General features: G+C 40.3%; 1 pseudogene; it reads right to left on the bottom strand.

The window, feature by feature from the left end:
* Nucleotides 1-2997: 2997 nt before the first annotated feature.
* Nucleotides 2998-22055, bottom strand: LOC119039703 (AP-1 complex-associated regulatory protein-like; annotated as a pseudogene).
* Between the last annotated feature and the right edge of the window lie 3998 nt (nt 22056-26053).

Raw genomic sequence — 26053 nt, 5'->3', positions numbered from 1 at the left:
CAGGAGAGGGGTCCTTTGCTCGTGTTGTTGAAGCATTAGTATGCGGCTGGTGGTCTTCCTTACTAATGTACTTTCTAGCTGGCTGACTACTGTTCTGCTGGCCCAGGGCCCTACAGTAATTATGAGTATGAGCACTATTACTGGGCCTAGGATGGGGGCAAGAAAGGAGAGTAAAGTATTCTGCCACCAAGACGTGGGCCCATTCCCTGAGCTTGGCCTGAGTCTATTTTTTAACTCGTTTATGTGTTGGATGTTTTCTTCAACTAGGCCGCTTTCATTAACAAAATAATAGCATTCTTCCCCTAGGAATATGCAGGTGCCTCCTCTGTCTGCAGTGAGGAGGTCTAGAGCTCAGCGGTTCTGCTGTGCTCCTCTAGCTAGTGAGAGGATCTGGCGTTGGAGGGAGGCCATGGAGGTGGCTACTGAAGATAAAGCCTCATGGAGTTCCTGGCGTATGGTGTCTTGGGATTGCAGACTAGTGACTAGGCCTGCTCCTCTTACGCTGATACTAGCAACGGAAGCTGCAAAGCTTAGGCCTACTAAAACTGGGAGGAATACAGCTTGCTCATGCAAGGTAGAGTTGATATACTTAGCTTCTAATTCACCTGAGGGATAAGCAAGGAGCTGGGGGGCTAGGGCTACTAAGATGTATACCTGAGTATCTGAGCAATTAATTTTTGGTATTAAGGTCTGGTTGGCCCAGAAAAATAGTCCATTTGGTGGGCGGAGGGTAGTGGTCTTCTTTCCCTTGCACCAGTCTGAGCTGTTGAGGTAGGACTCTTCTCCCTGGTTCTTATATAGGGGCACCTTGACTGGTCCGGTGTGCCAGCCTGGGCTGGAACTTGCTGTCTGAGAGGGAGTGGCGATTACTTGGACTGCTATCAGAGCGGGTTTCCTGAGGGAAGCACAGAGGAAATAGTCTGAGAAGTTCTCGGGGCTACTTAAATTGAGGAGAGCTGCTCCCTCCTGGATCAGAGTGATCCAGGAGAAGGGGGTCCCTGGGTTGTTAACTGCTGGTTCAGTATTCTCTATTGTTTTCTTTTTCTTTTTTAAAAAAATATTGATAATTGTTATAGACTGAATTTTTTTTTTTTAATCTTTAGAGGGGAAGGGAAGGAGAGAGGGAGAGAAACATCAATGTATGGTTGCCTTTCGTGTGTCCCTGCTGGGAACTGGCCTTCAGGGAACTGGTCTGCAACCCAGGCATGTGCCCTGAGTGGGAATTGAACCGCGATTGTCTGGTTTGCAGGCCCGCGCTCAATCCACTGAGCTACACCAGCCAGGTCTGTTGTTTTCTGATATATAATTCTTTTCTTATAAAGATTATGATGTCCCCTACCGGTCCTGAGTGGAGCCCATTTACGTAAACTTTTCCTTTAATTCCTTTTTCCCACTTTGGGTCTTTGACTTTATCAAGTGTGATTATGACTACTCTTCTATACCCAGTCATTAAATCTAACTTTGTGCATCAGGCAGTGCCTGTAGGCGCATCCCCTATAAGTTTCGGGCCACCAGTTACAGGAATCCTCTGTCTGGTCTGCCGTTAGGCAAGCATACGGGCTATGATTGTTCCACCATCCAGCTATGCTCTGGAAGGACTGAATTGGGATTTTAATTTCCTTTTATCTTGTACATGGTCCCCCACAGTCTAGGGTGGCTATAGTGGCCACCGTGGTCCAGGTCCCTTGTTTTCTATTCTCCTGGACTATTATAGTTTCATTATATTGCCCTGTGGTAAGGACGAGTGGAAAGTTAGGACAGTCAGGGCAAGGGCTCTGGGGGGCATGATTCTATATAAAACAACTGACAGCTTGAAAGGTACACGCTAATCCAAGGTAACGAAGTTCTAGGGCAATTCGCTCACCAGGAGACCAGTCCCCTGGAGCAATGTACCAAAGTCCAAGTCCCCTGAAGATGGTGAAGGTCCCAACGACGATGTGGTGTCCCCAGGAACAATGGACCATTCTGTCCTCCCCTCCTGGGGAGTCTTCTGGAGTCTCAGGGCAGGTACCTGGTCTGGCTCTGGTGGGTCTCTTCTGGTGGTCTCCTCGGGAGCTGCAGCAGCCTTTGCCCAGGTGTGGTGGATCCAAGGGGTTATACCTGCAACTTTTAAAGCAGTGGGGGTAGTTAACAGAATCAGGTAGGGCCCAACCCATCTGGGTTCAAGGGATTCCCTTTTCCAGTCTTTTACCCATATGTATTGTCCTGGCCAGAAGGAGTGGGCTGGCCCCCCTGTCTGGATTATTTCTAGCCCAAGGTGAGCTTGTCTAATTCTGTGTAGTTCTTGGCCCAGTGCTATTAAGTAAGCAGCCTGTCTGGTTTCTCCTAGCACGGCTAAATCTGTGGTATGGGGTAGCCGTGTTATGGGGGTTGCCCTTCCATAGAGGATCTCGAAAGGCGTGTACCCTACTGAGTTAGGGGTGCATCTGACTCTAAAGAGGGCAATGGGTAGTAGGTCTGGCCATGGCAGGTGAGTTTCTTGACAGAGTTTTCCTAAAGTTTTCTTTAGGGTCCTGTTCATTCTTTCAACTTTTCCTGAACTTTGAGGTCGATAGGCGGCATGGAGGTCCCATTTGAGGTTTAGACTCTTAGTTAATAGCTGGATTACTTTTGCAGTGAAAGCTGGGCCATTGTTGCTCTGGAGGCTGTAGGGTAGTCCATGGTGAGGTATGATCTCCCGCAGGAGTACCCGGGCTACTTCGTGTGCCTTCTCTGTCTGGGTGGAGAAGGCCTCTACCCACCCTGAAAATGTGCAGATGAGGACTAGGAGGTACTTGTAACCGCGGCTGGGCTTGAGTTCGGTGAAATCTACCTGAAGGTCCTCTAGGGGCTAACTTCCCGTGTACTGGATCCCGGGTGGGACTGCCTTTGCTACTTTAGCATTGTGTTGGGCACACGTCTGGCACCGCGAGGCGACTGAGGAGCAAAGGGCATCAAGAGTTGGGATGTACAGGTACTTTCCTAATAGTTGGCTCAGCTTTGTCCTCCCCAGGTGGGTTAGCTGGTGGCAGTTTTGGACCAGGTTCCTTCCTTGTCTTTGGGGTATGTAGATGCGACCCGACCGTCTTGGAGTTTCCAAAGCCCTTCAGGGGTCTCCCGAGCCTGTACTCGCATGGCCCATTTATGTTCTTCTGGGCTGTAATCTTCCTTGGCTGCAATGATCCCTAGCAGTGGCCCTATGGTGACCGGGGCCTCTGGGGGCAGGCGCGCTGCTTCCTTAGCTGCTTGGTCCGCCAAGTGGTTTCCTTTTATTTCTTTACTGTTTCCTCTTTGATGTCCTCTGCAGTGTACAACTGCTATCTGGAGTGGTGTGTTGACAGCTTCTAGTAGTCTCAGTATTTCTTGGTTGTTTTTTATTTCTTTTCATTCTGAGGTTAGTAGTCCTCTTTCCTTATTATAGATGGCTCCATGGAAGTGTAAGGTGGCATAGGTGTATCTTGAGTCAGTGTAGATACTGACCTTTTTCCCTTTCCTCAGCTCTAGTGCTCTAATGAGGGCAAACAGTTCTGCTCTCTGCGCCGACCACCCTGCTGGCAGAGCTTTTGACTCGACTACTGGGTCTTGGGTGGTCACAGCATATCCGGCACGACAGTCCCCGGTTTCTGTCAGGTAACTGCTCCTGTCTGTGTATAATGTCCAGTCACTCGAAGGGAGCGGCTGATCCTTTAGATCTGGCCGACTGGCATATATACCTGATCTGTGACATCTGTGCAGTTGTGATCTGGGGCCCCCTCCTCAGCAGGTACGTACGTGGCTGAGTTGACCGATTGCTTGTGGTTTCTCTGAAAAGGGTGGCGTGTGGTGTTTCCAGTAAAGCAGGTCAGTTGTACTGAAAGGTTGATAATAGTACATGACTGGACCCGGTTGGACCGTCCCATCATCATTTATGCGGGGCGCTGCCTGGACTTCCCTGAGGGGCATCTGGAATGGACCTTGGTGGTGGCTTCTTAAGCGAGCCACCATTGGCAGTGAGTCTGGTCGGGGCTGAGGCAGTGCAGGGTAATGGACCGCCTCTGGCTCCTGAGGTGATTGGGGCTGGAGCAGGGAGACTGACTGGTTTGGTGTCAGGGGTTCTGCTGGCAGTGCTGTCAGAGGTGCAGGTGGTGCCTGATAGGGGGGACAGCCAATTCATCCTCTTGGGAGGGGTCTTGGTGTATCAGAGGTTTCGGCCGGGCTACTAAGATGGCAGATGAGCTGCCACCACCGGATCGGGAGCAGCAAGCTAGAGATCTCGTCCGCCCCTGTTGCTTGCGCCTTGTGATCTCCCTGAACCCCTGCGCACTGGCTCAGCCACTGAGGCATGTCCTGCACTAATTCCTGCTACCTATCTATATAGGGGAATTGATCTGGGTGTCCTGGCTTCCCTGTGACTACAACATGGACTGCCCTAATTGTGGAGAGGTTCAAAGTTCCCTCGGGGGGCCAGCCGACCCTGAAGGTCGGCCATTCTGAGGTACAAAATGTTTCTAGCTGGTCAGCGTTTAGGGATGGGTCTTGTCCCCTGAATTTACTAAAATTCTGCAGCATGCAGTCCAAGATGGTGGACGGCCCTCCTCCCATTTCAAAGCCTCCCACTCGGCGCGGACACACAAAGGGTGGGGTTTCGCTCGCATGTCCGCCTGGCTTGCTCCCTCACAGGACGAAGTTGGTCTTGGCTAAAGTTGCCCCAGCAGAATTTGGGGTTAGCTGCCAACCGTTATGCCGTATGATCTGACATAGGAACTGCAGGTTGGGACCCACTCTTGCTCTGTAGCACCAGCCCCTGGAGCCACAAACACAGTCACTCACACTTTCACTCTCAAGCACTCCGAATTTAAACAGTCCCTCCCTGAGTGAGGGTCCGGCAGTGGGACTCAGCTTGACTCCAACCAAATTTCTGATTTGAGAGGTGATCAGTCTCTCTCCGATCTCGGGTCTGGTCCCCGGGACACTCACCGATCTGGTGCCTTCTGTCAGGTCGTAGTCCGAAACCCTCGCTTCCCGCGAGGGCCGTCGGCCGTCGTCCCAACCGGACGGGGCCTAAGACACCTCAGGGCACGTGCACCCCCGCTTCCCCAGTTGGACCTCCGGCCACCTCCCCGCTTATCCAGTTGGTGGCAAGTTGCCCTGAATTTGTGTAAGGTTGCTTCCCGGTCAGGGAACCAAATGTTACAGGAAAACGAAGCAAACAGACACTGAGGGATTCTGGAGTACGAGGTTTATTAACGTGCACAGGCCCAGAGGAGCCAAATTCCAAATTCTGAGCCCCGAACAAAGGATTCTTGGGGTTTATATAGTCTACGGGGTCTTCCTGTCTACGTAGCAAAGCGGGATACAGAAGCGGAATGCAGAAGTTAGTTCTAGCTATAAGGCTCCCTATACCTACGTGGCCGAAGCAGAGTACAAAGGCTAAATACGGATATTAGTTCTAACTGCGGGGGTGCTAGTCCTAGCCCTTGTGAATATCCTGCTGTTTGCTTTCCCAAACGGCCCTATCGCTCTTCCTATTGCTTGGGGTTTGGGTAAACAAAGGTTCTTCAAAGCTTCCCATATCATTAGTATTAGGGATTAGGGTAGTATTGACTTTCCAGAATAATGAAGTATTCCCTCTGCTTCTGTCTTCTGGGAGAGATTGAGGAAAATTGGTATATCTTCTTAAAAGTTAGGTAAAATTCAAAAGTGAACTCCTCTGGGTGTGGTGCCTTCTGTTTTGAAGTTTTTCGTTTTTAATTTTTTAAAGATTTTATTTATCTTTAGAGGGGAAGGGAAGGAGAGAGGGAGAGAAACATCAGTGTATGGTTGCCTCTTGTGGCCTCAACCCAGGCATGTGCCCTGACTGGGAATTGAACCATGATCCTCCAGTTCGCAGGCCTGTGCTCAATCCGCTGAGCTATACCAGCCAGGTTTTGAAGGTTTTTAATTATTGATATTGTTTATCTTTGTGTAAGTTTTGGCAGATTTTTTTCTTTCAAAGAATTGATTGATTTCATCTAGTTTGTCAAATTTGTAGATGAAGTTGCTCATAGTATTCCTTTATTCTTTTTAATGTCCATGGAGTTGATAGTGATATCCTCTTTCATTTCAGATAGTAGTAATTTGTATTCTCTCTTTATTCAGTTGTCTTTGCTATAGCCTTGTTGATTTTACTGATATTTAGTGAGAATAAGCTTTAGGTTTTTTTATTTTTTTCCTATTAATTTGGTGTTTTAGAATAAGCTTTAGGTTTTGCTGATTTTTTTCTATTAATTTAATGTTTTAATTTAATTGATTTCTGTTGTTTTTATTTAGTTTTCCAGCTTACTTTGGATTTAATTTGCTCTTATTTTTCTACTTTTCCTAAGGTGGTGACTTAGATTTTAGATCTTTGTTTTTTCTTTTCTAACAGGTGCATTCAATGATATAAATTTTCCTCTAAGCACTGCTGTCACTGCATCCTGCAACTTTTGATGTTGTATTTTCATTTAGCTCAAAATATATTTTAAATTCTTTTAAAATTTCTTCTTTGATCCATGTGATAGTTAGATGTGTTATTTAATCTGCAAGTATTTTGAAAGTTTCCAGTTATCTTTGTGTTGTTGATGTCTAGTTTAATTCCTGCGTGGTCAGAGAGCATACATACAGCCCTCAATAGAACTCTTAAGTCTTTCTCTCTCCCTGTTTCTCTCTGATAAAATTTTAACTGGTGTTTCTTTGATTTGTTAATCCCAAGTATTTAGCAGTCTCCTCTTAATTGCTTACAATTCAAATTTCTATTCTTTCAGAGAGTACCCTCTGGGTTGAACTTTCCCCCCTGTGTTACAAATTAAGTTATTTCCTTTGGGGATATCTTGTGAGGTCTCTGTTGTTACAGCCTGCCCCTGCCCTCTGCAAAATCTTCCCCCGTTACTGTGGAACTAAAGGTAGGAGAGGTGGCTTCCTTTTTCAGAGTGACACCCCTATTTAGTGAGCATGGTTTGGCTAGGATAGTAGCCTCTGGTATTCCTAAATGACTGTTACCCTCAGGTTAAGTCTTCCCTTGTGCTAGGTCTCAAGAGAAATTCTCTTTCTACATTATTGTCCCTCCTTTATCTACAAAAAGAGGTTACTCAGGTTTTGATTGGGATGACATTGAATCTATAGATGACATAAGGAAGATTTGGTATCTTAGTCTTTTGATTCATGAACATTGTATTGCTCCATATTTATCTATATTTTCTGTGCTTTATTTCATAATTTTTTTCAGCATCTAGGTTCTGCACTTATGTTGTTAGATTATAACAACTTTATTTTTTGAAGTGCTATTATAAATTATATTTTTGTCTGTTTCATTTCAAATACCAATTATTAATAGCTAGATATAGGAATATGATTGCCTTTGTTTACTGACTATATTCTGCAATCTTGCTAAACTCACTTTTTAGTTCTAAGAGGGTTTTTTTGTAGATTATTTGAGATTTCTAGATGGAAAGTAATGTTTTTTGTAAATAAAGATTTTTTAAATTCCTCTCCTTCTAACATAATTGTCTTCCTGTATTGGTAGTCCTTTTTTTTTTAATATATCATTCTTTTTCTTGGAAAATGGGAGGGAGGTGGGGAGATGGGGCGGGGGGGCTGGGATGGGAGAAATAGACAAAAAAAAACTGTACTTGAAAAATAACTAAATTAAAAAATATATATATATCATTCTTTTTCTTTAAAATTATTTATCTATTTATTTCTACAGAGCGGAAGGGAGGGAGAAAGAGGGAGAGAAACATCAGTGTGTGGTTGCCTCTCAAGGGCCCCTTACAGGGGACCTGGCCTGCAACCCAGGCATGTGCCCTGAGGGGGAATTGAACTGACAATCCATTGGTGCCCAGGCCCATGCTCAATCTGTCGAGCCGCACCAGCCAGATTGGTAGTTCTTCTAATTTAATATTGAATAGGGTGAGAGGGAGGGCATGCTTTCCTTCTTTCCAATCTTTATTTTCTATAGGTTTTTTATAGATGCCCTTTGTTAGAACAGGTTTTTCCCATTCTATTTTCAGTTTTCTGAGACTTTTTATCAAGAAAGTGTGGTTTTTCAAATACCCTTTTCTAAATGTATTGAGATGATTAGTCCTCTTTAAGTTGTTGATTCAGAATTTCATTGATTTTTTAAAAAAATATTTTATTTGAAAAATATTTTATTTATTTATTTTTAGAGAGGGAAAGGGAAAGAGAAAGAGAGGGAGAGAAACATTAATGTGTGGTTGCCTCTCACGTGCCCCACAGTGGGGAGCTGACCTGCAACCCAGGCATGTGCCCCGACTGGGAATCTAACCAGCGACTTGGTTTGCAGCCCAGTCTCAATTCACTGAGCTATGCCATCCATGGCTGTTTTTTTTTTATTAATGTTATACTAACCTTGCATTCCTTGGATGAAACCCACTTGATTGGGATATATTTTATATTACTGTATTTGATTTGCTAATATTTTGTGATAACTTTTATATCTATGTTCATTAGACATATTGATTCATACTTTTCTGGTAATCTGTGAGCAGGGATTCATAATTGCAATATGTTCTCTCCTTTTCTTTAATGGAATGGATTGTGTAGAATTGGTATTATTTCCTGCTTGATTATTTGGTGGAATTCACCATTGAAACCATACAGGCCTGAAATTTTAATCTTTAGGAAGTTTGTAGCTTTCAGTTCAATTTATTTCCTAGGTTTAGAGCTATTCATGTTTTCTTCAGCAAGTTTGGGTGGTCTGCGTCTTTTAGACGAGATCAGGTGCTTTCAGTGTGATATTGCCATAGACTCTTTCAAATAGTTGTTCCATTTTTATGTAATTTATCAAATAGATGAGCATAGAGTTGTTTGTAGTATTCCTTCATTTTCCTCTTAATGTCATTGGCTTCTCTCTCTTTCCTCCTCCCCAACTTTTTTCTTTTTGTGGGCAGCTTGGCTACAGGTTAATCAATTATATCAGTGTTTATTTGATGAGATTTTTTGGTTTTATTCATTTTTTTGGTATTATTTTTTTTAATATCTGCTCTAGATCTGTATTATTTTTTCCTTTCATTTACTTTAGATTTAATTTGTTCTTTAGTTTCTTTAGCGCAAGCTTTGGTTACTGTTTTTTCAAAATTGACTTCTTAATATTTGTTTAATGCTATAAATTCCTGTTGTCCCTGCTTTAGCTGCATCCCACAGATTTTGTTATATTATATTTTCATTGTCTTTTAGTTCAATCCATTCTTTACTTTCCTTTGAAATTTTCTCATTGATGTGTTATTTAGAAGTTTGTTGTTTAGTTTTCAATTATGTGGAAATTTTTTGGTATCTCTCTAGTGTCCATCTCTAGTTTAATTTTTGTGCTAGAATGCCCTTTGGGTTATTATTATGTATTTTTCATTTTTAAAAGATTTTATTTATTTTTTTACTTTTTAGAGAGAGGGGAAGGAAAGAAGAAGACAGAGAGAAACATCATTGTGCGAGAGATATATTGATTGGTTGTCTCTCACATGCCCCCAAATGGGGAACCTGGCCCACAACCTAGGCATGTGCCCTGACTGGGAATTGAACTGGTGACCTCTTGGTTCACAGGTGGTACTCAATCCATGAGCCACACCAGCTAGGGCTATTATTATATATTTAACTCATTGAGATTTTTTACAGACAAGAATATGATCCACCTTGGTGAGTGTTACATATGTGAATTTTTAAGTGTATTTTATTGATTATGCTATTATATTTTTCCCATATCCCCCCCATTATCCCCCTCCTTCCTGCATCCTCTCTCCCACCAGCATTCACCCCAACTTAGTTCATGTCTATGGGTCATACATATAAGTTTTTTGGCTTCTCCAATTTTATACTCTTCTTAACTATCCCCTGTATATTTTGTACCTACCAAGTATGCTATTTTTTTTTGATGTACTTTCTTTTTTTTTTTAATTTATTTTTTATTGATTATGCCATTACATTTGCTCTATTCCCCCCTCCCTTCCCCTCCACCCTGCATACCCCTCCCCCACCATTTCCCCCTTTAGTTCATGAACATGTGTCTCAAATTCTTTAGATTCTGTATTTCCCCTACTATTCTTACCCTCCCCCCTATCTATTTTCTATCTACTGTCTATACTACTTATTTTCTGTACCTTCTCCCCCCTTCCCCTCCTCCCACTCCCCTGTTGCTAACCCTCCCTGTGATCTTCATTTCTATGGTTCTGCTCCTGATCTAGCTATCCTCTTAGTTTGCTTTTGTTTTAGGTGTGGTTCTTAATAACTGTGAGTTTGCTGTCCTTTCACTGTTCATCTTTTTTATCTTCTTTTTCTTAGGTAAGTCCCTTTAACATTTCATATAGTAAGGGCTTGGTGATGATGAACTCCTTGAATTTGTCCTTATCTGAGAAGCACTTTATCTGTCCTTCCATTCTAAATGAAAGTTTTGCTGGAGTAGAGCAATCTTGGTTGTAGATCTTTGGTTTTCATGACTTGGAATACCTCTGTCCAGCCCCCTTCTTGCCTGTAAGGTCTTTTTTGAGAAATCAGCTGACAGTCTGATGGGAACTCCTTTGTAGGTGACTGTCCCCTTAGCTCTTGCTGCTTCTAGGATTCTCTCCTTCATTTTAATCTTGGCTAATGTAATTATGATGTGCCTTGGTGTGTTCCTTCCCGGGTCCAACTTCCTCGGGACTCTCCGAGCTTCCTGGATCTCTCAGAAGTCTATTTCCTTTGCCATCTTGGGGAAATTCTCCTTTATTATTTGTTCAAATAATTTTTCAACTGGTGGCTGTGCCTTTCCCCCTTCTGGTACCCCTATAATTCGGATGTTGGAACGTTTAAGGATGTCTTGGAGGTTCCCAAGCCTCTCCTCATTTTTCTGAATTCTTATTTCTTCATTCCTTTCTGCTTGATCATCTTTTTCTTCTGTCTGGTCCTCTCCCTTGATTTGAGTCCCAATTTTCTTTCCATCACTATTGGTATCTTTTGTATCAGCATTCATTTCAATTAATTTAGCTTCCATATGTTTCTCTAATTTGTGACTAAAATCCACCAGTTCTGTAAGGATCTTTATAACCAGTGTTTTGAACTGTGCATCTGAAAGACTGGCTATTTCTTCATCACTTAGATCTATCGGTTCTGGGGCTCTGAGTTGTTCTAGAGCCATTTTTGGTTTATTCGTGCTGTTTAGTGAGCGGAGCGAAGCCTTAGTTGTTTACCAGGACGGGGCGACCCAGGTCGCTGGTTTGTGACGCTGTGTGTGGGGGCGGGGTCAGAGAGGGAGCAATGGCGGTCCTCTCCGCTAGCCCAGCGCATCCAGTCACTCAAACGCCTCGGGTTTGCTTATCCGATCCTAATTTTGCGAGCCTGCTGCACCGCGAGGGTTTCCCTTCTCACTGGTTTCTCCGCATGTAAATGCGCGCGACTGAGCGACCCACCGCGCCTCTTCCCTGTGCGCTCCGGCAGCCAGCTCGCTGGCGATCAGCCCTCGGTTGCCTGCGCGCCCCGCGCATTTTTTCTTGCTAACCTGCTCTGCTTCTGGCCTCGCTCCTCGTACTGGTCCAGCCGAGTATCTAGTTGTCCTTTGGACTCCGTATTGTCGATTTTCCGTGTGGCTTGGTTGTGACTGCTGTTAAAAATAGTTGTTCTTAGATTTGGTTGTGCACAGAAGCGAGGTGGACCCTCCACCTACTTCTCCATCTTGGCGGAAGTCCAAGTATGCTATTTTTTAAAAAGATTTTATTTTCCTGGCTGGTGTAGCTCAGTGAATTTAGTGCGGGCCTGCAAACCAGACAGTCAAGGTTCGATTCCCAGTCAGGGCACATGCCTGGTTGCAGACCAGTTCCCTTCAGGCCAGTTCCCAGCAGGGGATGCACAAAAGGTAACCATACATTGATGTTTCTCTCCCTCTCTCCTTCCCCTCTAAAGATAAATAAATAAAATATATCTTAAAAAAGATTTTATTTATTTTTAGAGAGAGGGGAAAGGAGACAGAGAGGGAGAGAAACGTCAGTGTGTGGTAGCATTTCACATGCCACCAACTGGAGACCTGGCCTGCAACCCAGGCATGTGCCCTGCCTGGCAATCGAACCAGTGACCCTTTGGTTCACAGGCCAGCTCTCAATCCACTGAGCTCAGGGCCCAGTTATGCTTCTTATTTCTTGTATCTTTTCCCCCATTCTCCCCAATCCCCCTCACCACTGATAACTCTCCATGTGATTTTCATTTCTGTGATTCTGTTCCTGTTCTAGTTCAGTTTTTTTGTTGTTTTTAGGTTCAGTCATTGATAGTTGTGGTTTGTTGTCATTTTACTGTTCATAGTTTTTATCTTTTTCTTAGATAAGTCCCTTTAACATTTCATATAATAAGGGCTTGGTGATGATGAACTCTTTTAACTTGACGTTATCTGGGAAGCACTTCATCTGCCCTTCCATTCTAAATGATAGGTTTGCTGCTGAATAGAGTCATCTTGGTTGTAGGTCCTTGCTTTTCATAACTTCGAATGCTTCTTTTCAGCCCCTTCTTGCCTGTAAGGTTTCCTTTGAGAAATCAGCTGATAGTCTTATGGGAACTCCTTTGTAGGTAATTGTCTCCTTTTTTCTTGCTGTTTTTAAAATTCTCTCATCTTTAATCTTTGATAATTTAATTATGATATGCCTTGGTGTGTTGTTCGTTGGGTCCAACTTCTTTGGAACTCTCTGAGCTTCCTGTACTTTCTGGAAGTCTATTTCCTTTGCCAAATTAGGGAAATTTTTCTTCATTATTTGTTCAAATAAGTTTTTAATTCCTTGCTCCTCCTCTTCTCCTCCTGGCACCCCTATGATTTGGATGTTGGAACGGTTAAAGTTGCCCTGGAGGTTCCTAAGCCTCTCCTCATTTTTTAAAATTCTTGTTTCCTCATTCTGTTTTGGCTGAATGTTTATTTCTGACTTTTGTTCCAAACGGGTTGGTCTGCATCCTGGTTTCCTTCCTGTCACTATTGGTTCTCTGTGTATTTTTCTTTATTTTACTTTGCACAGCCTGCACTTATTCCTCTATTTTGTGTCTGTACTCAATCATTTCTGTGAGCATCCTGGTTGTCAGTGTTTTGAACTCTGCATCTGATAGGTTGGCTGTCTCTTCATCATTTAATTCTTTTTCTCATGTTTTGATGTGTTTTTTCATTTGGGCCATATTTTGTTGTCTCAATGTGCCTGTTACATAGTAAGGGGTTGAGTGTTAGGTATTCAGCAGGGTGGTACAATCTACTTCACTGCCTTGTGACACTGTATGTGGGGCAGGGGTCAAGAGAGGGAACAACAATGTGGCTTGCTTAGCTATGCCCCCACTTTCAGTCACTTCTCCCATTACCCACAAGCAAATTGGGACCTTCTGGTGCTGATTTCCTTGTAGATGGGCTTGTGTACATTCTCGGACCCCTTCAGTCTCTCCAACAATTCTCTTGTGAGGGTGGCAGTTTCTCCCACTGCTGCAACCTCTACAGATTTTTACAGCCTGAGGTTTTGAGGCTTTCCCTCTACTGGAATCCTGGGTTGTGTTCTCTGTTTCTCTTCCCAGTTGTTCCTCCCATTTTATTCACACCCAAATGTGGGATTGCTCAGTGGGCCAGCTGCTGCCTTGCCTGGCCAGATCCCTGCTGGGCATCCTCTCCAACCTGACGGCCTGGGTGCCTGTCTCCGCGCCTCCTAACAGTCTGGGTGAATGCTTTTTCTTTAACTCCTTGGCTGTCAGATTTCCCTACAGTTTGATATTCTGGTAGGTCAGGTTGTTTTTTGTTTTTAAATTTATTTTTGTCCTTTTATTTGTGTGAGGAAGCAAAGCGTATCTACCTACACCTCCATTTTGGCTGGAAGTTCCATATGTGTGTTTTAGAAGACTTTGTATTCTGTCCTTATTGTTTGGAGTGTTCTATAATTATATAAAGTTGTTTGATAATGTTTGGGCCTTCCATATCTTTTTGAGTTTCTAACTGTTCATATTATTTCAGAGAACAGTGTTGGAATATCAAACTAATTTTCCGTTTACCTACTTGTCCTTTAACATTTATCATTTATTGTCTTATGCATTTTGAAAATTTATTAGTTGCATATACATATGGTTATGTCTTTTTGGAGATGTTACCACTTTATTTTTTTCACAACACTCCTCTATACTCTGATAATCTTTCTTGTTTTGATATCTACTTTGTTTCAAATTAATATTGATTCTCAACCTTTATCTTTGGTTAGTGTTTTATGCTATATTTTTATTCATCTTTTTACTTGTAATTTTCGTGTGCCTGTATTATATTTGTGCGTCGTGTGTCTGTTTGTGGTGTATAGTATATTGGTATTTGGGTTTTTAGGTTGGATAGGGTAAGTGGTTAAGTGGATTGATTTGTGTTTTATTTCATATCACTGCTGTTGTGTTGACCATTTCAATTTTAAACAATTTTTAATGAAAAAACTTATGTATAATTTAATCATTTAAAATACATAAACAATTATTGGTAAAATTTATATGTTCTGCCATCATGACTGTAACATAGTTTTATAACATTTTCACCATCTCAGTACCATTCTTCATATTAATTTATACTTAATCTCAGTTTTCACTCTGAGTCCCAGTCAAGCACTAATCTACTTTTGTTTTGTAGATTTGCTTTTTCTGGACCTTTCATAATTCTGTAATCATTTAATATATAGTCATTTGTGTTTGAGTTCTTTTTAAAAATATTTTATTTATTTTTAGAGAGAGGGGAAGGGAAGGAGAAAGAGTGGGAGAGAAACGTCAATGTATGGTTGCTTCTCATGTGCCCCCTACTGGGGTCCTGGCCTGCAACCCAGGCATGTGCCCTGACTGGGAATCAAACTGGCGACCCTTTGCTTCACAGGCCCATGCTCAATCCACTGAGCTACACCAGCCAGGGCTGTGTTTGAGTTCTTTTACAAAGATTAATTATTTTGAGGTTGGTCAGTATTACTATATGTGTCAGTATTTCATTTATTTTTATTTGTGAATAATATTCAGTTTTATGCCACATTTAGAATACACTACTTTTTGTTTCTCCATTAAGCCTTTGATAAGAATTTGGATTATTCCTATCTTTTTTTCTTTTGATTATTCCTATTTTATTGGCTATGATAAATTATGTTTCTATGAACATTCATGTGGGAATCTTTTTTTTGAACATTTTATTTTATTTATTTTATTTTTTTATTGATTATGCTGTTACAGTTGTTCTATTCCCCCCTTCATTCCCCTCCACCTTACCCCCCGTCCCCACCATTACCCCCTCTTTAGTTTATGTCCATGTGTCTCAAGTTCTTTAGATTCTATATTTCCCATGCTATTCTTGCCCCCCATCTATTTTCTATCTACTGTCTATGCTACGTATTTTCTGTATCTTCTCCCCCCTTCTCCTCCATGTGGGAATCTTTTTATGGATATGTTTTCATTTCTCTTGTGTATGAATTTTTGAATAATATGGTGATTTATATTTAACTTTGTTTAGAAATATCTTTTTTTTCAATATAACTATAACAGTACATCCCTATCACTAATGTATGAGGGTCAGTGATTCTATCTTTGTCTATATTTGTTACTGCATTCTGTTGGAGTAAAATTATATCTCATTGTGGTTTCAGTTTGTATTTCCTTATTGACTAATGAAGTAGGATTTTCTTTCATTTTCTTATTAGCCATTTATGTATCTTCTTTGGTAGAATGTCTATTAAACATTTTTGCTCAATTTTAAGTGGATTATTTGCCTCATTACTAAGTTATAACAGTTCCTAATAAATTCTAGGTAATGGGATTGTATTAATTCAGTGATTTTCATCCTTTTTAATCTTTTTGCACATATAAAGTAATTACTAAAATTTTGCAGCACACCAAAAAATCTGGTTTTTTTGCCGTTCTGACTTAAAAAAGTGTATGATTTTGATTTATTCACACCAGGTAGCTATAACACCATAACAATGGTGTTATGTTGGCTGTTGTCATTTTTTAAATTCGACAGTCTAAGGGAAAAGACATCAATGCCCCAGACTAAATAGTCAGGTATTGTATGTTTTAAAAATTCTTGTGGCATACCCATTGACAATTGTTATATTTGGTAGTTTGCAAGTATTCTAATAAATGCCTTGTATTTTATGTCATAATTGTGTCGTATGAAATAAAAAGTTTTGATTTTTATTGAAAGCTTATTTTCATTATTTTCTTTTAGGGAGGATTTTTTCAGTATCCTATTTAGCAAGCCTTTGCCTAACTCAATGTATCAAGGATTTATTTTGTGTTTTAACAGTTTTACTTTTACTTTTTACAATTAGATTTTTGCCTATATTTTGAGATTAATGTTTATATATGTTGTGAAGAGTGTAAGTTCATTTTTTTGCTATACATATCCAATAGTTTAATCACTGCTATTTATAATCAACTCACCACCCCCATACCATGGAAAAAAAACGCTGTAATTTTGGTAGTGATTCTCACTGAATATATAGATCAATTTTGGGACAATTGTTATCTTGACCGTCATGCATCTTATACATGAAATATCTATTTAGATTGCTTTAAGTTTCTCCAATAGCATTGTGTAATTTTCATTGTAGAAAATAATTTTTATTGAGTTATTAAATATTCAGTGTTTTTGATGCTCTTGTGTGTGGCATTGATTGAATTTTATTATTGGATTATTCATTGCTAGTGTATAGACAATTTACTATTGTACCTGGATTTTATATCATATAGTTAGCTGTCTCAGCTGACAGAAGAAATAATGTATACTAATATGTATATACATATCTATAAATATATATATTAAATATATGTATTTAATCCTCACCCAGGGACATGCTTATTGGTTTGAGGGAGAGAGATACATCTGTATGAGAGATAAACATCAATTGGTTGCCTCTTGTATGGGACTTGATCAGGAATCACACTGGCAACCCAGGCATGTGCCCTGCCTGGGAATAGAACTTGCGACCTTTCAGTTTACAGGAGACACTCCAGCCAACTGAGCCACACCAGCCAGGGCTACAAATATTTTTATATTTATCTATATATGTTTATATTAACCCAAACATGAATTCATATTGATATCTCCAACTTTAATCCATTACCATAATTAAATGAGTGATTCTATTCATTTCTTTTTGTCTGTAATCTTCCACTTGTAGGTAGTAACCAAGCTCCTAACACTTGCTAGTTGTTTGCTAATTGTGCGTTTACTAATTGTTCAATTCTGCTATACATGTATGTATAGCTATTTCAAAAGTTTCAAAAGATCCTGTGGGAAACAACTTTATCTACTAGAGTATAGTGCTTTGCGAATAGCTCCTTTGCCTTTAGCTTTATATATAGACTCCTCACGTTAATGGTAAAAGTCTGGGGATTTTCCTCCTGGGATCAGGAATAAGGATGTCGTTTCTCATCACTCCTACTCGTAATCATACTGGAAGTCTTAGCTAGTGCAATAATACATGAAAAACAAAAATATTTATTGGAAGGGAAGAAATAAAACTATATTTACACATAACATTGTTTATGTAGAAAATTTCAAAGAATCTTCAAAAACCTAGAACAAGTGAGGATAACAAGGAAGCAGAATGCATGGTGACTATATGAAAGTTGATTGTTTTCTTATATGCCAGCAACTAACACTTGGAATTTATAATTAAAATACTACTTCCATTTATATCAAACAAAAATGAAATGCTTAGGGTATAAGTCTTAATAAAATAGGTATAGAAATATTAGATGGAATGTTGGAAAACTGTTGATGGAATATTAGAAAACTCTAGGAAAGAGATCAAAAAAAGATAAAAATAAATGGAGAGATATTTTGTATTCATAGATAGGAAGATTCATTATTGTTAAAATCACTCCCCCTCGATGTATAGATTCAATACCATTTCCATCAAAATTCGATTAAGGTATTTTGTAGATATTGGTAAGTTTACTCTAAATGTTTTATGGAAAGGCAAATTATTACTAACAAGTAACATTAGTGGTGCAGAAGAAGCACAAAGTTGGAAGATTCATACTACCTGGTTTCAAGACTTAGTATAAAACTATAGTTATGGCCCTGGCTGGTATAGCTAAGTTCAGTGGATTGAGCATGGGCCGTGAACCAAAGGGTTGCTGGTTCAGTTCCCAGTTAGGGCACATGCCTGGGTTGCGGGCCAGGTCCTTAGTGGAGGCTTTGTGAGAGGCAACCACACACTGATGTTTCTCTCCCTCTTTCTCCCTCCCTTCCCCTCTCTCCAAAAATAAATAAAAACTACAGTTATGAAGATAGCATGTTACTGGTAAAGGGATAGATAGATCAGAGTATCTGATTAAAGAGCTGAGAAATAGACTCACATAAATATAGTGAACTGATCTTTGACAAAGACAGAAAGGCTGTCTGTCCAGTGGTGAAAGGATAGTCTTTTCAATAAATGATGCTAGAACAACTGTTATGTCCATAGGTTAAAAAAAAAAAAGTGAATCTAATTAGAGACTTTAAACTTTTCACAAAAATTAACTAAAAATGGATCATAGACTTAAATATAGAATGGAAAACTGTAAGACTTCTAAAATAGTACAGGAGAGTATGTGACCTTGAGTTTGGTGATGAGTTTTAGGTAGAACATCAAAAGCATAATCCACTTAAGACAGTAAAGTAGGAGATTTTTTAAATGTAAAAATGTGTTTATTCACAATCCTTGAGAAGTTACCATTCCTTAAAAAAATTCTTAACAAAACATGCCAAAAAATTACAATAGTAGCTTATGTCAAACCAAAAATATATATCTGATGTGTATAAACTTCAAAAAGCATAACATAGGCACTGTGAATATGGGTTACCTTTAAAATATTTCCCACGGCCGTGGCTGGTGTAGCTCAGTGGATTGAGCATGGGCCTGTGAACCAAACAAACCGAGGTTTGATTCCCAGTCAGGGCACATGCCTGGGGTGCAGGCCAGTTCCCATCAGGGGACACGCAAGAGGCAACCATACATTGATATTTCTCTCCCTCTCTTCTTCCCTTCCCCTCTAAAGATAAATAAATAAAATCTTAAAAACATATTTCCCATGATGTAACTACAACTTAAATTATGTTAAGACAGACATATAATAAAATTAAGATGTTTACATATTTAAAGTATCTATGAGATAAAAAAGAGATGAAACTACAGATGTCATTGCCTACCAGTTCAAATATTGAAAGGACCACATGATTTTTCTTTTTAAGTGCAGCAAGAACTTTAAGTTACTATTTACATTGGGACCTTTCTGTATTATTGAGGATGTGCATTGTCATTGTTGCAAGGAAAAGAAATGAAAAAAAAAAAACACAGAGGAAAAAAATTAAAAGAGTTTGCTTAGTGAAATCATATCAGTCTTCAGCAAAATCAAGACGAGCCATTAGGGAATGTCTTATATTCTTGGCCTCTTAAATCAATACATAAACTTTAGAGAAGAGTTCATTGTATATCACAAAAAGTAGTTATATTTGCCCTGGCTGGTGTAGCTCAGTGGATTGAGTGTGGGCCTGCAAACTAAAGGATCAGGGTTTGATTCCCAGTCAGGACACATGCCCAGGTTGCAGGCCAGTTCCCAGCAGGAGACACATGAGAGGCAACCATACATTGATATTTCTCTCCCTCTCTCCTTCCCTTCCCCTCTAAAGATAAATAAATAAAATGTTTTTTAAAAAGTAGTTATATTTATATCAATGTACTTAGTTCTATTTCATTAATGCGCCTTGTATTATAAAAAATACAAGAGGAAAACAATAAAAATCAACAGATCCTTTCACACCAGAAAGGATTTTATATACTTTGAAATACCCTTATTCCCTTTTTAGGTTGCCTTTCTTACTAAATCATGCACAGAGAATATGTTCTGTGTAAAATCTTTCTGAGACCAGTTATTGGAAATATAAACTTTAAAAGAATGACACCTAAAAATGCAGTGTATCAGTTAAAGTCAGTATTCACTTATAATGCACATAAAAGGAAGTAAAAAACCTATTTATTTTCTTTGATATTACTTTTGATTACCAATATTGTGTCCAAACTCTAAAGCTTATTTTGTCACATCATATCTTTTTTTTCAGACTGGATCAACATTGTCATACTTGGATATGTAATAAGTATAGAAAGATTAAAAACAAACTGACAGTAACCATAGTCAGTGGGCAGGATAATGGAGGGAAAAGGAAGAGAAGGGTTATCAGGAACTACTAGAAAGGGCACATGGACAAAAACAAGGGGGAGGTTGGAAGCAAGGGAGGGATGTGGGTTTGGCTGGGGTGGGGGGTTGGGGAGAAAATACAGACAATTGTAATTGAATAACAATAAAGTAATTTTTTAAAAAATTTAAAAAAAAACGGGCAAAACCAGAGGGGGGTGGGATCAAGGGTGGGAACTGGGGATGGCTGGGGTGGAGCAGGGAGTGGTGGGGGAGAATGGAGACAACTGTACTTGAACAACAATAAAAAAAATGTGGAAAAATAAAACATAACCCCCCTCAAAAAAAATAAGTGTAGAAAGAAAATGATACTGGAGCATTTCTTTAAGGTCATTTATGAAAATTAAGTGTGCTTACTACTAGACAATAAGGTTTAAATCGGTAGTAGGAATAAAAAATGCTAGAAAGGAAACACTACTCTAAATCTGAATCTGGCTGTCCATCCTCATGCTCCCTCACCTCTGCTGAGCATTAACACAGAATGACTTAATATTTTCATAGTTAGCTAAATAAGCTTATGAAAACATACTAAGTCAAAGTAATAAAATTATTTTAAAAAAGAAAATCTACAAATAGTAAACAGGAATGCTATAAAGGAATTAAAATAAATGTAATTGATAACATGACAGAACCATTAACTTGTTTTTGGAATACAGAAGGCAGATGATGAAGTTGCACTTAATCCTGAAGCAATTACGATATAGCCCATCATACCTAGTCCTTTATAATAGCATTTGCAACATGGTTTCTACCTCCCTCTGAAAAACCCCAGCATAATTTATACATTCTACTTGGTTTTTAGCATTTGGTTGTAACTGCTAAGGAGGTTCACAAAGTTTTACCTTCTCATTTCTGTTGATCTCCACAGACTGCTTCATGCCACAATTAGAGAGTTCTAGTACAGGATTTACAAATCCAGAATACTCAAAATTGCTTTTATCATCCACTGGCATTCATGGAATCACTCTCCCACTCCAGCCTGTTGGAGTTACCAGAGGTAGACACAGGATAACTTCCAGGCTTCTTGCCACTACACCTGAGTGCTTCCTGGAGAATGTCTTCCTTTGTCTTAGAACACTGTATCATTGGAAGCAGTAGATTCATTCTTTCTTCATCTTCCCACTCTAGATCTAAGGATGTGCTATCATCCTTTCCATTAGTTGATTTAGTCTTGGTCATTAAATCACAACTGCTTTCTGTATTTGCTGTGAAAACTGTAACATCTGAGGAGAGTTTACTACTTGGAAAACCTTCATACTGTGATTTTATATGTCTCAAACAAGATTCAAAGTTGTCTTCTCATCCTGACTTTTGACATCTTGTTGGTGGGGCGGCCTATGCACGGCGCTCAGCCTTTTCTGCTGTCCAGCCTTGGAGCCTTCATTGCTTTACTGCCCTGGCTGCTTCATGCTGTGTAGCAAATAAAGCTTCTTCTAGTCTTAACTTCTCTTCTTGTAAAGCTAATTCTTTTTGAATTTTCATATCCAGACCTTTCTGTTTTTCAGCAGTAGAATCATAATGCCACCAACTCTCTCTCTTAGGTCAACAATTCGCCAATGACTGCTTCCTGGGATTTTTCCTTCATCATTTTCTATTAGATTGTCAAATAAGAAAAAGTAACTTAGATGATTCTACTGTGGACATGCTTCAAATGAACTTGCTGCTTTAATTTTGGTACACTTCTTCACTGGGGCAGGTCCAGCATCTGCCTCCAGAATCACTGCCTTACTGACAAATGCCTTACTGACAAAAGAGCACCCTGTCCCTCAGTTAAACACTCACCTCTTGAGCATGTTCTAAAATAGTTGGATCCTCCAGCACTTAGCGGGTACCCCACTTCCCTGCAGAGCCATCTGAAGCACTGCATCTAGTAGCACTTCCCAGTAGTAGCTGCCCAGCATTGCTCCTCCACCCACTCTAGGCCACAGGCAGCTGCATCCTGGACTCACAGTGGGTGGGCTGGAGCTAGCAGCCTTGGGATCTTGGCTGGAATAAAAGCCTAGGCTACTCCTGAGACCACCCAGTCACTGCAGCAGGAGTAGAGTGCCAGAGGGAGTGCTGGACTGCCGGCTCTGGACCCTCAGGTCCGCACTGTACTTGCCTCAGCCCTCAGCTTTGTGTGAGGGGCTGGCCCTACCCCCAAAGGTTGCTAGGTCCCCTAAGTTGGACTTAATTATTAAAATTAATAAATGTTTGGTCTGAAAAAAGTCAAGAAAATGAAATGACCATGACTGAATGGTAGGATTAAACCCTTAACCTTTGGAATCTTATGCTACTTCCAGGTAGGTTGTGTCAGAATTGAGTTTAATTTTCAGATACCTTGCTGGTGTCTGAGAATTGTATACTGGTGTGAGGGATCCCCAGCCCCCATGGTGGAATTGGGTTTGGGAACCCAATTTAATATAAAAGCTCCCCAATTTCATCTATAGATTCACTGTCAGCCAAACCAGAATCTCAGCAACCTCTACATGGATATTGCCAAGCTTATTGTAAAATTTACATTAAAATGCAAAGAGATTAACAAAAACATTTCTGAAAAAGTAAAAAAATAGTTTGAAAGCTCACACTACCTGGTTTATATACTTCTAAACATGGAGTAATCAGTGGTATGCAGTATTGGCCAAAGAAACACAAGGATCAGTGTAAGGAGTCCAGGAATACACCCACACAAATCTAGTTATTTTCAACTCACATGCAAAAGACCAATGTGGAAAGGGTAACCTCTTAAACAAAAGGTGCTAAAACAATTAGAAGACCACATGTTAAAAAACGTGTGAACACATACCTTACTCATTATACAAATATTAATTAAAATATATCACAGAAACTGACATTTAAGAAAGAAACATTCATTTTTAGAAACAGTACTGACAGCACAATATTGATGCTAGTTGAAGACTTTACTTCCCTCATTATCAGTATTTGTGAGCATATTATTCTAGTTTTACTTGATGCTTGTTAGCATGTGGTGATGCTTGTTAGCATGTGGTTGAGAGGAGAGGGGTATTCTCTACTGTCCTTTTTTAAAAGAAACCTTTAAATATTTTTTATTTATAGACAGAAGGGAGGGAGAAAGAGAGGGGAAGAGACATCAACATGTGGGTTACCTCTCACACACCCTTCCACTGAGGATCTGACCCACAACCCAGGCATGTGCCCTGACCGGGAATCAAACCAGCGACCCTTTGGTTCACAGGCCAGCACGCAATCCACTGAGCCACACCAGCCAGGGCTCTACTGTTCTGATTAAGACTCAGTGTTAAGCAGGCACTTTGAATTTGTGTTTTGGGGTATGGATTTCACAAGCCTTGCATCTTCAGATGTGATGCTATTTTCAGCATGTATTTCTGTTCCTTTCCTAGGGCTGAAGCTTTGTATTTTTCTCCCCCTTACCCAGATATAGTTGCTTTTCACCAGTGGGTGCCCCTACCTTGTACACTTAGGCTTTTGTTCTTCAAGGTGGTAGGCCTGGTACTAATTTTGCTCTGTTCTCTATTCCCAATGTTTTGGGCTCCAGGTTTTAATGCTCTTCCTTTTATATTAAGAACTTTTTCTTCTTTGTAAGAGAGAGAGGAGGGATGTATGTAGACACAATTTCATCCATTTTTGCTGCTCTCCTTTCCCAGAGAGCACCGAGGGAACCTTTTTCTGTGATCTTTCCTGTAGATACCTGTTGGTAAAGACTGCAGTGAGTGAATGCAATGTGACCTGCATTTTGAAACCCAGAGGGGCTGGCTTCTCATTATTGTGGTAGCCCATACTTGACCTTTAGCAGTTTATTATAATTTTTAGTTTAGCCTGTCTACCTGCTTTTATATGATGGCCTGTGGCATTTGGTCCAGTAATAAATGCTCAGATTCTGTTTTCCCCCTGCAGGTACCTTCCCTTCTTTAAATTTCTATATCATTTTTTTTTGCCCATGACTTTATTTCTAAGATTAAGAAAATCATTAACTTGTAGTTGTCAAGCCTTTTTTTTTTCTCTTAAGGGATGTAGTGATGCTGTTTCTAGATTTCCACATGTGTGAGCTTTGTAATCTTATTTTTTTCTCGTTTCTCATTTTTGTCTACTGCATTATCTGAACATATTTTAGTACTGCATTTTAATGTTCTTTTATACTTTTTTTAAAGATTTATTTTTCAGAGAGGGGAAGGGAGAGAGAAAGAAAGGGAGAGAAACACTATTGTGTGGTTGCCTCTCACATGCCCCCTAAAGGGGACCAGGCCCACAACCCAGGCATGTGCCCTGACTGGGTATCAAACTGGTGACCCTTTGATTCGCAGGCCAGCACTCAACCACTGAGCCACATCAAACAAGGTGTTCTTTTATTCTTTTTGATTACATCTTAAATTTGCTTCGTTGCTTTAGGAATTACAACATACATACCTTACACAGTGCCCTTGTCAGTCCCTGGGATCTGTCTCTTGCTTCAACAGGGTTTCCACAGAACAGACCCAGGGACGCCCCTTCTTCCAGCCTCCAACTGCCCTTTTCCAGTCACCACCTTTTGGAACTACCTCAGCCATCCTTAGCCCCCAAAACCAGCCAACACTGTTTTTTGAGCTTAACTCCTCATTGCCGAACAAACCACCAGCTCCCAAATTCATCCAAGTTATTCCACCCAGGTAGAGGCTCCAGTCAACTGCCTGACCACCCTGTATCTGTGGGCCTCCTACACCTCCCTCTCTCAGGACTTCTATTTCGCCCATGATGACGTGGCCCTGTAGAGCATGGGCCACTTCTTCTGAGAGCTGGTGGAAGAGAAGTGTGGAGATGCCAAGTGTCTGTTGAAGATGCAAAATCAGCATGTGTTTGCGCCTTCTTCCAGAATGTGCAGAAGCCTTCCCACGATGAGTGGGGTAAAACTCAGGATGCCATGGAACCCACCTTGGTCTTGGAGAAGATCCTGAACCAGGCCCTTTTACATCTGTAGGCCTTGTGTTCTACCTGCACAGCCCCTCAGCTCTGTAACTTCCTGGAGAACCACTTCCTGGATGAGTGGGTGAAACGTTAAGAAGATGGGGGACACCTGGCCCATCTCTGCGGAGGGTGGGGCCCCCAGGCTGGACTGGAGTAGTATCTCTTCCAAAGGCTCACCCTCAGGCTTGGCTAGGAGCCTTTGGAGCCCAGAAGGCATTGAGGGACCTCTCTGCATCTCTCTGGTGTCTGGCTTCTGCCTGAGCCTCTCCCTGAAATCCCTAGGCATCCTTTTCATTGCTTTGGAGCCCTCTCCCAGGCCTTGGATCAAATGGAAACAATCAAGCTTTTTGGCAAAAAATAACATGTATATAATATATAAAGTAAAATAGATATTATTTATATACTTATATCTAAATTAAAATATATAATTTAAAAGTATATATTTATATATATGTTTTATATAATATAGAAATAAATATATATAGATTTAAAGCTTTACCATTTCAAGTAAAACAGAAAGAAGCCTTTACATTCATATAGATCTGTTTGTATGTCTCCCTTGATTTTTTTCAATAGTTGCCATGTATTTTATATATTTCAAAGCTCACCAGACTGTTGATTTCTGCTTTCAAGAGTCGTACATATTGTAAAGAACCAAAAGAGGGTAAATAGAATTCTGTATATTTACTCAGTCATTTACCAGTTCTATTGTTCTTTTTTTATTCCTATAAATACCAGCTTCCCCTCGATAATATCACTTAACTTTAGACTAAAGAACTCTATCATTTCATCTCAATTTTGCTGGAAATAAACTCTTCATTATTCTTTATCTAAGAAAGTGTTCATTTCACCTTCATTCCTGAAGGACATTTTCACTGGATTAAGGGAGTGTCAGGCGATGGCTTTTCTTCTTTCAGCACATTAAACGACGTTTTTCTACCGTATTTGCCCTCCACAGTTTCTGATGAGAAATTTGCAG

The sequence above is a fragment of the Artibeus jamaicensis genome, unplaced genomic scaffold, assembly GCF_021234435.1.
Source record: "Artibeus jamaicensis isolate MK-2021 breed Jamaican fruit bat unplaced genomic scaffold, CSHL_Jam_final contig_240, whole genome shotgun sequence".
Taxonomy (NCBI): Eukaryota; Metazoa; Chordata; class Mammalia; order Chiroptera; family Phyllostomidae; genus Artibeus; species Artibeus jamaicensis.
The sequence above is the reverse complement of the archived record's forward strand: the minus strand, read 5'-3'. Positions and strand labels throughout refer to the sequence as shown.